Genomic DNA, 12,254 nt, shown 5'->3' with positions numbered 1-12,254 from the left:
TGACTCGTGCCCTCCCTCCTGTTGTGAGCTGCCAGCGCTTGCCCCCTGGCTCCCTTCCTCTTCTCTGTTCTCTGGCGGTGACGCTGGTCCCGATCTCCAACTGCTCTCCTCTGAGTCCCCTCTGGCTCTATCTTCCTGGGGTGCCCCCCTAAACTCCCCCCTTGCCCTGGCCACTGGTGCTCCTTTCTGTGAATCCTCCGATTCACTGGAAAGGCTCGGAGATCTCGGGTCGTCGTCATCGCTCATCTTTTCTTCTGCCTCCTCCCCTTCGCTCTCTGTTTCCTCCCTTGCCCTTGCCTCTGCTCCTGAACCACTGACATCCATCCCCCCCTCGAAGCCCCCCACTCCCCCTTCCCCTCCTTCCGGTGCTGGAGTTGGGTGCTGCTGTGTCAAGGGGACGAATGTCGGGTACCGTTCGCTTCCCGTAGCGGGCCTCCTTCCGAAGTCTTCCGGTTCTTCCTCCCTGCTCTCGTCGACGACGGTCACCTCTGCTTCCATCTCTGTGCCGCCGTGCTCGAAACCCGGGTCGTCCCCGAAAACGTCCATGTCCGTCTCTCCCTCACTTCCTCCTGGCGGCGTTGCTCGTCCTGGACCTTCTTGCCACTTCCTGCGCCACTGCTCCTCTGGTCTGTCGTCCCACCAATACGAGGGTTCTGAGGCAGATCCCGAGGGTGACCCCTCCGGGGAACGGACGTCTCGTGTCGGGTCCTCGTCCGAGTCGAACCCCTGGAACGTGCTGGCCGAAAGCGTGGGCGTGAAAAGCCAGTCGTCGAAAAAGTCTGCTGGCATTGGTCTATGTGGGAAGAGGGCATGAAACTCGTCTTTGAGCAGAGGTTCGTCCAAGGCGTAGCCCGGCACCCAGCTTCGCACTGGCCGGGGTGTTCGCACTGGCCGGGGTGCCCTCCTTGGCGAGAAAGTATTCTACCCCTTCTTCCCCCCATCTGGAATCCAAAATCTCTGTGACTTCGTTGATGCGCTCCTTCTGTGCCCCTCCTGCGCGCCCTGTTCTGTCTCTGACCGGACTCGGCGCCGTTCCGGGTTCCTGAAACCTGTGCGGTGCCTTGTAGGGAGTGAGCACCGATCTGTGGAACACCGGATGCATTCTGGAACCCTCCGGAAGCGCCAGCCTGAAGGCCACCGGGTTGATCTGCTCTTCGACTTGATAGGGCCCCAGTTGCTTATGCCCTAGTTTCTTCTTGGCCAACGACCTGGCCGGCACTGCGTGGGCTGCTAACCAGACCCAGTCTCCCACGTGGAGCTCTTCGCCAACCCTTCTACTTTTGTCCGCTTGTACCTTGTATGCGTGCTTGGCCAGCTCCAGGTGGCGCCTCAGCTGATCGTGGACTTCCTGCAGCTCCGACGCGAACGCATCTGCCGTCTGCGGCTCCCCCTCCCCCAGCCTTTCCAGTCCCGGAAAAGTTCTGGGGTGCCTCCCGTTGTTGGCGAAGAACGGCGTGATCCCCGTGGACACGTGCTTCGTGTTGTTGTAGGCGAACTCGGCGAGCGGCAGGTAATCCACCCACGTCGCAGGCTGTTGATTTGCATAACACCTCAAGTACTGCTGCATGATGGCATTGACCCGCTCGGCTTGCCCGTTGGTCTGCGGGTGTCTCGCCGACGCCAGGTTGATCTTGACGTTCAGGAAGCCCATCAGCTTCTGCCAGAAATTCGAGATGAACTGCCGCCCCCGGTCGGACAGAATAGACCGTGGCAGACCGTGAACCTTGAACACGTGGTCTATGAACAGTTTGGCGGTTTGCTCCGCCGTGGTCACCTTCGCACACGGAATGAAATGTGCCATCTTGGAAAACAGGTCCACCACCACCAGCACTGCCGTCTTGCCCCTCGAGCTGGGCAGATCCGTGACAAAGTCCAGGGCCACTCTCTCCCAAGGTTCGACCGGAGTTTGCAGCGGTTCCAACAGTCCGGCCGGCGGTCTATGCACTGGCTTCGCCCTCTGGCAGGTGTCACACCTCGCCACGTAGTCCGCGACCTCCCCTCTCATTCCAGGCCACCAGAAATCCCTGGCGACTAATTCCACCGTCTTCTCCTTGCCGAAGTGCCCAGCCGTGGGCGCGTCGTGCAGCTGCTGCAGCACCTTGGCGCGAAGTTCGTCTCCCGGCACGTAGATGGCCCCTTTACGGATGAGCAATCCATCTCTTAGCTGGAAACCGTCGGCCGCTGCCTTGCCCCTTTGCACCTCTGCCATCTTTGCTTGTGCGAAGGAGTCCCCCTGCAACACTCGTCGCACCGCCTCCAGGTCCACGGTTGCCGCGGCGCACGCCCACACTGTTGGTGCGAAGATGTGCATGGCGGCCGCTGGCGTTGCGTCCTCCAGATACTGTGGCTTACGAGAGAGAGCGTCCGCCATGATGTTGGTGTCCCCCGGGACATACTCTATTCGGAAGTCGAAGTTCGCAAAGAACTCAGCCCAACGTATCTGCCTCTGGTTCAGGAACTCTGCCGTGCGCCAGTGCTCTAGGTTCTTGTGGTCCGTGCAAACCTGCACCGTGTGCTTGGCGCCGATCAGAAAGTGCCTCCACGCCTTGAACGCTGCATGAATGGCCAGCAACTCCCTGTCCCATATGGTGTAGTTCTGCTCGGACTTGCTGAGCTTCCTGGAGTAAAACGCTCCCGGTCGCCACACCCCTTGCGGGTCTTTCTGCAGCAGGACCGCCCCCACGGCTCTGTCCGAGGCGTCTGTCTCCACCCTCATCGGCTTGCTGGGGTTGACGTGAAGCAGCTGCTCTTCCGACGCGAAGAGACGCTTGAGTGCCTGAAAGGACTGTTCCGCCTGCTCTGTCCAAATGAACTTCTTTTTCTTGGAGCTAAGCGTGTCAGTGATGGCCGCCGTCTGCATAGCGAAGCCCTTGATAAACTTGCGATAGAAGTTCGCAAAGCCGACAAACCGTTGGACCTCCTTCCGGTTGCGCGGGCTCTTCCAATCCAACACCGCTTGAACCTTGGCGCTGTCCATGGCGAGCCCCTTGTCAGACAGCTTGTAGCCCAGAAAATCCACCTCCGTCACGTCAAATTGGCACTTCTCCAGCTTGGCGTAGAGCCTATGTTGCTTTAGCCTGTTCAGCACTTCCTTGACGTGTTTGTCATGCTCCTGTTGCGACTCCGAAAAGATCAGGATGTCATCTAAGAAACAGACGCACGTCTTGTAGAGAAGTCCCGCCAACACATGATGCATGAATGCTTGAAAAACGTGGGCGCCATTTTGCAATCCAAACGGCATAACTCTATATTCGTAGGTCCCCAGTGGCGTGAACATGGCTGTTTTCCACTCATCTCCCTCCCGCATGCGAATGAGGTTGTACGCCCCTCGCAGGTCCAACTTGGTGAACACTCTGCCCTTCCGCACCTTTGCGAGGAGGTCGTCAATTCGGGGCATGGGGAAGTCCGATGGCTTAGTCACACTGTTCAAGATCCTGTAATCCACTACAAGTCTCTTTTGGGGCGTATCCCGCTTCTTAACGAAGAACACCGGACTGCCTCCCGCTGCCTTGGACTCCCGGATGAAACCGCGCTCCAAATTATGATCTATGAACTCCTTGAGTTCTTGCAGTTCGTCCTCTGACATGGAATACAGTCTCCCCTTAGGCAGCGCCGCCCCTGGCAGCAGGTCAATCTTGCAGTCATATGGCCTGTGAGGTGGTAGCCGGTCTGCCTCCTTCTCGCAGAAAACTTCCAAAAATTCTGCGTACTTGTGGGGAATCGCTTGCAGCGTGCCTAGCAGCAGCTGTGACTCCTCTTCCTCTCCTTCCTGCCTGGGCACGATGCAGTGTTCAGCACAAAAAGAAGAGCCGAAGGTCAGCTGCCTCTGGTACCAAGCCAGCGTTGGGCTGTGCTTGTCCAGCCAACTCATGCCCAACACAATGGGCGTGTCGGATAATTGAGTGACGTTGAAGCTGATGACTTCTTTGTGATTCCCAAGTCGCATCACCATTGGTGGCGTTTGCTGCACCACTTGCCCCCCTAGCAGCTCCCTGCCGTCCACCGTGACAACCTGCAGGGGCAGTGTGGCCGGCAGCAACTGTATAGCATGCTTGTTGACAAAGTCCTGCCCTATAAAGTCCGCATTGCTGCCGGAGTCAATGGTGATTGGCACGTCCATGGTGATGCCATTGGGCAGCTGGAGCGATGCGGTGAGCCTCACCACTGGTTTGGGCGGGAGGGGGTTCACGGGCTGTAAAATCTCTGGGGACTGCATCATTAACACGTCTGGCTGGGCCCCAGTGCCTCTTCCTCCAGCCAGACTGCGTCGTTTCCCTGCTGTGGTCCTCCTTGCTGCGTTGCTGCAGTCACCATTGCTGAGGCTGCAGTGAGCTTGTTGAGCCTCTGGAGACACTCTTTCGCCATATGCCCTGGCTCCTCACAGACGTAACACTTCCTGTTCCCTCTAGGAGGCTTCGCTTTCACTGCTGCTGGTGCTAGGGCTCTGGTTGCTGACTGAGCCCTGGCACCTCCAACCTCCATAGGTTCAGCTCCTCCTCCTGGCGGAGGCGTGGATTGCGTACGCGCTGCTTCTCTGGGAAAGAAGGAGGAGCCCCTGGCTGTTTCGCGCCCTCCACGCCCTTCGTCCCTGCTCCACGGACGTCCTTCCAGCCGCACCCCCACTGCCAGCGCCCTCTGCACGACCTCCTGGGTGGTTCGGGGTCTCTCCCCCCTCGCAATTTCATCTTTCACAGAGTTGTGTAATCCCTCCCAGAACAGGTCTCTTACAGGAGTCAAATCTCTGTCCCATTCTAGGGCACTGGCCAAGGCGAAAAAGCGGGCATGGTACTGCCGTACGCTGGCCCTTCCCTGTTTCAGTCCATGAATCTGTTGCCTAGCAAGATCCACGTCAATGCTTGATAAAAAACACGCATCCATCGCTTTAATAAAGGCATTCGCATTTTGGAGCGCCGGATCGTTATCCCTCCACAAATTGCGCAGCCATGCTCTGGCATCCCCATGCAAATAAGACATGATGAATCCCACTTTCTCTTGCTCATCTCTAAAATCTTTACTCAGCAGTTGCAGTGCACACAGTACGTCTGCTCTAAAATTGGGATACTGTTGCAGGTTCCCATCGAAGTGAGAGACCAGACCGCCTGTGCGTCTCCCCAACCCAATCCCCTCTGGTTTGGGTGTCAGTTGCCCTTGCTTCGTAAGCACTTCCAACCTGACCTGGAGATCCCTGTAGGCGGCAGCTGCGTCCTCCTCTCTCTTCCTGGATGCGAGAGCCTCGGCATTCAGCTGTGACACTGCTTCTCTGAGTTCCGCTATCTGCTGTTCAGCCGTCATGTCGGCTGCCGTTCGTGAGCTCGCTAGTAGGCACCTGCTTCTCTCCTCTCCTCGAGGCTGTAGATGCCCACAATACTTGAGACGGAGCTTACTGTCAGGGTTGCTTCAAGATCCCAGCTCACAGAGGATCACGCTAGCCAACGGTCATTAAGTAAAAGTCTTTATTGAGTTACAGTTTCCATTCTCAAGCTGCTGCGTGCAACTCTACGTCTAGTAGCTAGACCGGCGAAGCTCCGTCTGAATCTCCGCCCCTCGTACACCAACTTAATATCCTAGCCCTGCTCCACCTTTTCCGCCTGACTGTTCTTCTCTGGGTCCCTCTGCCCCCCTGGGTCTCTTCCTTCCGGGATTCTTCTGACGCTGACCCCCCGGACCCTCCTGTCTCCTTGCGCCGGGCTTTAGGACCCGGCTCCCTTTCCGGGCTGCCTACTGCGTCGCCTTCCTGTGCATTTGAACTTGGCGCGCGCGCCCAACCTTCCACCTTCCGTCTAACCGTCTCTTCGCTCCCAGATGGAGGTGTGGCCACTCCTGACTCGTGCCCTCCCTCCTGTTGTGAGCTGCCAGCGCTTGCCCCCTGGCTCCCTTCCTCTTCTCTGTTCTCTGGCGGTGACGCTGGTCCCGATCTCCAACTGCTCTCCTCTGAGTCCCCTCTGGCTCTATCTTCCTGGGGTGCCCCCCTAAACTCCCCCCTTGCCCTGGCCACTGGTGCTCCTTTCTGTGAATCCTCCGATTCACTGGAAAGGCTCGGAGATCTCGGGTCGTCGTCATCGCTCATCTTTTCTTCTGCCTCCTCCCCTTCGCTCTCTGTTTCCTCCCTTGCCCTTGCCTCTGCTCCTGAACCCCTGACAGTATGTAATGAGACGAAAATAACAAAACACCGTCTTTTCGCTTCCATATGTGAAGAAAGAAGACAAATAAGCTTTGATTGAACTTATTTCTATTCGCATGGTGCTTCTTGGGTGTGCACCAGAATCACCCCTAACCAAATAAAAATGGTGTTTTCGGTTCCATCTGCACAAGAAGATAAAGCTGTGATTGGGTTTATTTCCCGTTGCTGTTTTTGGGGTTAGAATGCATTCACCCAAAAATCGCAGTTAAATGTTTGTTAGCAGCCCAAATCAAGCATACTTCAGTTTGATTTTTGGGTGAATGTGCTTTCTAACCCCAAAAACAACAATTGGAAATAAGCCCAATCAGAGCTGTATCATCTTCTTTTTTCTTCCATCTACAGATGGAACCCAAAACTCCTTTTTGCTTTGGTTGGTGATTCTAGTGCACGCCCAAAAAACACCTTGTTTTTTCACCAAAGAACACTTGAAATAAGTGAAATCCAAGATTCTTCTTTCTAAGTAGATGAAACCCAAAACATCCTCTTTTGCCTAGTTTAGACTTATTACACTTTGCTTTGCTACTTGTGGCTGAGTGAACACCGAATGAAACAATCCAAGTTTATTCGTCCTCTTTTCATTGAGATGGAACTAAAACACCTATGCTTGATTTTGGCTTATAACATACACTTCAGTTTGATTTTTGGGTGAATGTCCTTTCTAACCCCAAAAACAACAATTGGAAATAAGCCCAATCAGAGCTTTATCATCTTCTTTTTATGTAGATGGAACCCAAAACTCCTTTTTGCTTTGGTTGGAGGTGATTCTAGTGCACACCCAAAAGACACCTTGCGAATTGTAATAAGCTCAATCAAAGCTTATTTGTCTTCTTTCTTCACATATGGAAGCGAAAAGACGGTGTTTTGTTATTTTCGTCTCATTACATACACTTTGCGATTTCTGGGCTAATGTTGCATTTTCACCAAAGAACACGACTTGAAATAAGTGAAATCCAAGATTCTTCTTTCTAAGTAGATGAAAGCCAAAACATCCTCTTTTGCCTAGTTTAGACTTATTACACTTTGCTTTGCTAATTATGTGTGAATGAACACGGAAAGAACAATTAAAGCTTATTCGTGCTCTTTCGATTGTGATGGAACCAAAGCAGCTATGTTTGATTTGGGCTGCTGACAAACATTTAACTGCGATTTTTGGGTGCATGCATTCTAACCCCAAAAACAGCAACGGGAAATAAACCCCATCACAGCTTTATCATCTTCTTATGTAGATGGAACCCAAAACTCCTTTTTGCTTTGGTTGGAGGTGATTCTAGTGCACACCCAAAAAACACCTTGCGACTAGAAATAAGCTCAATCAAAGCTTATTTGTCTTCTTTCTTCACATATCGAAGCGAAAAGACTGAAAGGACTGTTCCGCCTGCTCTGTCCAAATGAACTTCTTTTTCTTGGAGCTAAGCGTGTCAGTGATGGCCGAGTTACAGTTTCCATTCTCAAGCTGCTGCGTGCAACTCTACGTCTAGTAGCTAGATCGGCGAAGCTCCGTCTGAATCTCCGCCCCTTGTACACCAACTTAATATCCTAGCCCTGCTCCACCTTTTCCGCCTGACTGTTCTTCTTTGGGTCCCTCTGCCCCCCTGGGTCTCTTCCTTCCGGGATTCTTCTGACGCTGACCCCCCGGACCCTCCTGTCTCCTTGCGCTGGGCTTTAGGACCCGGCTCCCTTTCCGGGCTGCCTACTGCGCCGCCTTCCTGTGCATTTGAACTTGGCGCGCGCGCCCAACCTTCCACCTTCCGTCTAACTGTCTCTTCGCTCCCAGATGGAGGTGTGCCCACCCCTGACTCGTGCCCTCCCTCCTGTTGTGAGCTGCCAGCGCTTGCCCCCTGGCTCCCTTCCTCTTCCCTGTTCTCTGGCGGTGACGCTGGTCCCGATCTCCAACTGCTCTCCTCTGAGTCCCCTCTGGCTCTATCTTCCTGGGGTGCCCCCCTAAACTCCCCCCTTGCCTTGGCCACTGGTGCTCCTTTCTGTGAATCCTCCGATTCACTGGAAAGACTCGGAGATCTCGGGTCGTCGTCATCACTCATCTTTTCTTCTGCCTCCTCCCCTTCGCTCTCTGTTTCCTCCCTTGCCCTTGCCTCTGCTCCTGAACCCCTGACACATACACTTTGCGATTTCTGGGCTAATGTTGCATTTTCACCAAAGAACACGACTTGAAATAAGTGAAAGCCAAGATTCCTCTTTCTAAGTAGATGAAACCCAAAACATCCTCTTTTGCCTAGTTTAGACTTATTACACTTTGCTTTGCTACTTGTGTGTGAATGAACACGGAAAGAACAATTAAAGCTTATTCGTGCTCTTTCGATTGAGATGGAACCAAAGCAGCTATGCTTGATTTGGGCTGCTGACAAACATTTAACTGCGATTTTTGGGTGAATGCATTCTAGCCCCAAAAACAGCAACGGGAAATAAACCCCATCACAGCTTTATCATCTTCTTATGTAGATGGAACCCAAAACTCCTTTTTGCTTTGGTTGGAGGTGATTCTAGTGCACACCCAAAAAACACCTTGCGAATAGAAATAAGCTCAATCAAAGCTTATTTGTCTTCTTTCTTCACATATGGAAGCGAAAAGTGAATGCATTCTTACCCCAAAAACAGCAACGGGAAATAAACCCCATCACAGCTTTATCATCTTCTTCTTATGTAGATGGAACCCAAAACTCCTTTTTGCTTTGGTTGGAGGTGATTCTAGTGCACACCCAAGAAGCACCATGCGAATAGAAATAAGTTCAATCAAAGCTTATTTGTCTTGTTTCTTCACATATGGAAGCGAAAAGACGGTATTTTGTTATTTTCGTCTCATTACATACACTTTGCGATTTCTGGGCTAATGTTGCATTTTCACCAAAGAACACGACTTGAAATAAGTGAAAGCCAAGATTCTTCTTTCTAAGTAGATGAAACCCAAAACATCCTCTTTTGCCTAGTTTAGACTTATTACACTTTGCTTTGCTACTTGTGTGTGAATGAACACGGAAAGAACAATTAAAGCTTATTCGTGCTCTTTCGATTGAGATGGAACCAAAGCAGCTATGCTTCATTTGGGCTGCTGACAAACATTTAACTGCGATTTTTGGGTGAATGCATTCTAAGCGAAAGCCAGGATTTTTCTTTCTATGTAGTTGGAACTCAAAACATCCTCTTTTTCCTAGTTTAGACTTATTTGCTTTGCTATTTGTTTGTGAATGAACACGGCCGCCATTTCATCCGCCCACGTGCCCTTCCGGGCGGCCGCCATTTTACTATAGACATTCCACGTGGGAAGTAATTTTACAAACCCTCCCTTTTAAGCTTAACCAGCGAGAAAACCAGGGGAATAATTAACGTTCATAAGGGGTACGTGGGGAATGCCTGCAGGTTTTGCTCTTGAGGCTGCGGAATTTTTCAGTGTTAAAGGGCTAGCGTTAAGTGTTTTCGCACGTGTTCATTGTCGCTAGGCAACGGGAACGCATCACAGCCGCCATTTTGATTGCCCACGTGGCCTTGCGGTGGCAGCCATTTTAGGAGAGGCAAAACCACGTGGGAGCTATCTCCTTTTCGAGTGCCCCTCACTTTCTCGTTGGTTTTAAATTCAAAAGCAATATAAACAAAGGTAATAAACATAAGCAATATAAACAAAGGATGATAGCGCAATTACTAAAAGAGCCTAGCTTAAATAAGAGCGCACAAGGGGCTGCAGGGAGCCCCATAAGCTTGTATAGAGCTGGCTACAGCGTCTCTGGCTACAGCTAGGCTGATCTTAGAATTGATATCCTCTAATTAATTTGACTGCTTTTGTTTATACTTACACTCTTGAGAATTTCATTCTGGGAATATACGAAACGCATTTAAATTAAATTGAAGCATTAGTGCACAGTATATTGGAATTCAAACTATTTCATTCAGCTTGCGGTGCTCTGAGGAGCTGTGTCATTTACTCTCTGCCTAGGCATTAAGTTTTATAATTTGGTATAGTCAATTCATAGTTATAAGGAAAAAGAGATCCGGGTTGTATATCATTTGATTTATTAAAGGGCTTCTTCGCCTGCAAAATAATCTGTGCATACAGGTTTATAGGGAATCTAAAGTAAATAGCTCATGCCTCTTCTACGTTCATCTCTTTCTGGCATTTCATCTGTTAGTTTGTAAGTATATATTTAATCTGGCAATTTAATTCATTTGGTTGATTTTGATAATAGTGCTTAAGGGCTCTGGGGAGCTTTGCTTTGCTTATAGGTTTGTTGCATAAGTCAATTTATCATTTTTCACTGCTGGGTTACAATTTATAATTCTACCTCTAGCTTGCTGAATAGCTGCTTATATTATCAAAGGTTCTCTTCTGTTTATTATAGACTCAGTATTCCTCTAAATACATTGCTTTGAGGTGTGGGCTGGTATTTTGGACTGCTATCCAGTGCAGATAATACAGAGCTACGGTGATATTGTTTGCAGCTAAATACAATTTGTTGGAGATTAGTTAGGCATCTTTGGGTCCTTTAAACTTACCAGTGCAGACAATACTGAACTACCGTGTTATTGCTCGGAGCTCACGCATATAATCCAAGCTAGTTGGCGTTGATTTTACAGAACCAGGATAATTAAGGGTATCAAACTATGTCTGCTCAAGAGAACTAGCAAAATGCCGCTATATCTGGGGTGGCACAAGGGAACCAGGAGGGGTCCCAAGCTTTGTAATGCCTGCTGTATCTGGGGGGGGGGGGTTAGGGGGGGCACAAGGGAACAAAGAGGGGCCTCAGGCTTTCGTAGTGCCTAGTAACCCACAGGCTTTGGCACAGTTTTTCAATGCTTTTTAGACATTTTATAGGCAATATAGGCCCGCAGACCAGGTGGCAGCGGCACCTCTGGCGCTCACCCAAGAATGCATCCCAGATACGCCACCTAACGTTGTGGACTGCCCCGGCACCTCCGCGGCCACTGCAGCAGTGCTGAGAGCAGCCAATGACTCAACAGTGGGTCCTTTGTCCAAGATGGGTCAGGGTAGCCTCCTGTGCCCTGAAACCCACAGGCCTAGTCAGTGTTTCCTCTGCTTTTGAAACCTTTTACCAGCAATTCAGGCCCATGGTCCCCAAATAGTGATTTCTTCCGTCCAGCAATGAGGAGCTCCCTTGCACTTTGGCCTCCTTATTTAGGGTTCCACATTCGGGTAGCAATCCATTTATGCATCCTCACACATAATTACAGTCTACGTGTCCCTGGGTTTCCAATGACAGATCCTCGGGAGGTAGGGCTCATGCTCACAATTATAACCTTTCTGCCTCTCAGTATACCCCAGACTTTCCCTGTATTCTACAGCATTCACAACCTCAGTCTTTACCGCGGAAGGTGGCTCCAAAACATCATCGGAGGAAGAGACGCAGGGACAACAGGAAGTGGCAAAGGCTGCAGAACAGCACCAGTCTCCAATGATGGGCAAGGGAGAAAGAAGTCTAAGTAAGAAGAAGCATTCGGCCAAGAAGAGCAAAAGAAGTAAGCCTTCTGATGCCGAGGACAATTCAGAATAGCTTCCTGCTGCCCACCACCTGCTGGGTTCCGAGCGACCAGAATGACTGGATGGAGCATATGGGTCCTGTCAGAGACTGCCTCCAGGTCCCAGCTCACAGAGGACCAACGCTAGCCGGTAGTAATGTACAAAAGTCTTTATTGAAGTACAGTTTCCATTTTCAAGCCCTAGCGTGCATCTCTACGTCTAGAGGTTAGACCGGTGAAGCTCCACCTGAGTCTCCGCCCCCTGTACACCAGTTTAAGACTCTAGCCTTACTCCACCTCTTCCGTTTCTCCTTTCTCCTCTGGGTCCTTCTACCCCCCAGGGTCCCTTCCGCCCTGGACTCTTCTGACGCTGACGCTGACCCCCCTGAGTCTCTTCCCTCCTTTCGGCGGGCTTTAGGACGTGGCTCCCTATCCGGGCTGCCCACTGCGCCGCCCTCTTGTACATTTGAACTTGGCACGCGCGCCCAGCCTCCGACCTTCCTTTTGACCGTTTCCTCGCTCTCCGATGGAGGTGTGGCCAATCCTGACTCATGTCATCCCGCTGGCGGTGCGCCGCCTGATCCCGATGCCT

This window comes from Podarcis muralis, chromosome 4 (genome assembly GCF_964188315.1).
Source record: "Podarcis muralis chromosome 4, rPodMur119.hap1.1, whole genome shotgun sequence".
Taxonomy (NCBI): Eukaryota; Metazoa; Chordata; class Lepidosauria; order Squamata; family Lacertidae; genus Podarcis; species Podarcis muralis.
The sequence above is the reverse complement of the archived record's forward strand: the minus strand, read 5'-3'. Positions refer to the sequence as shown.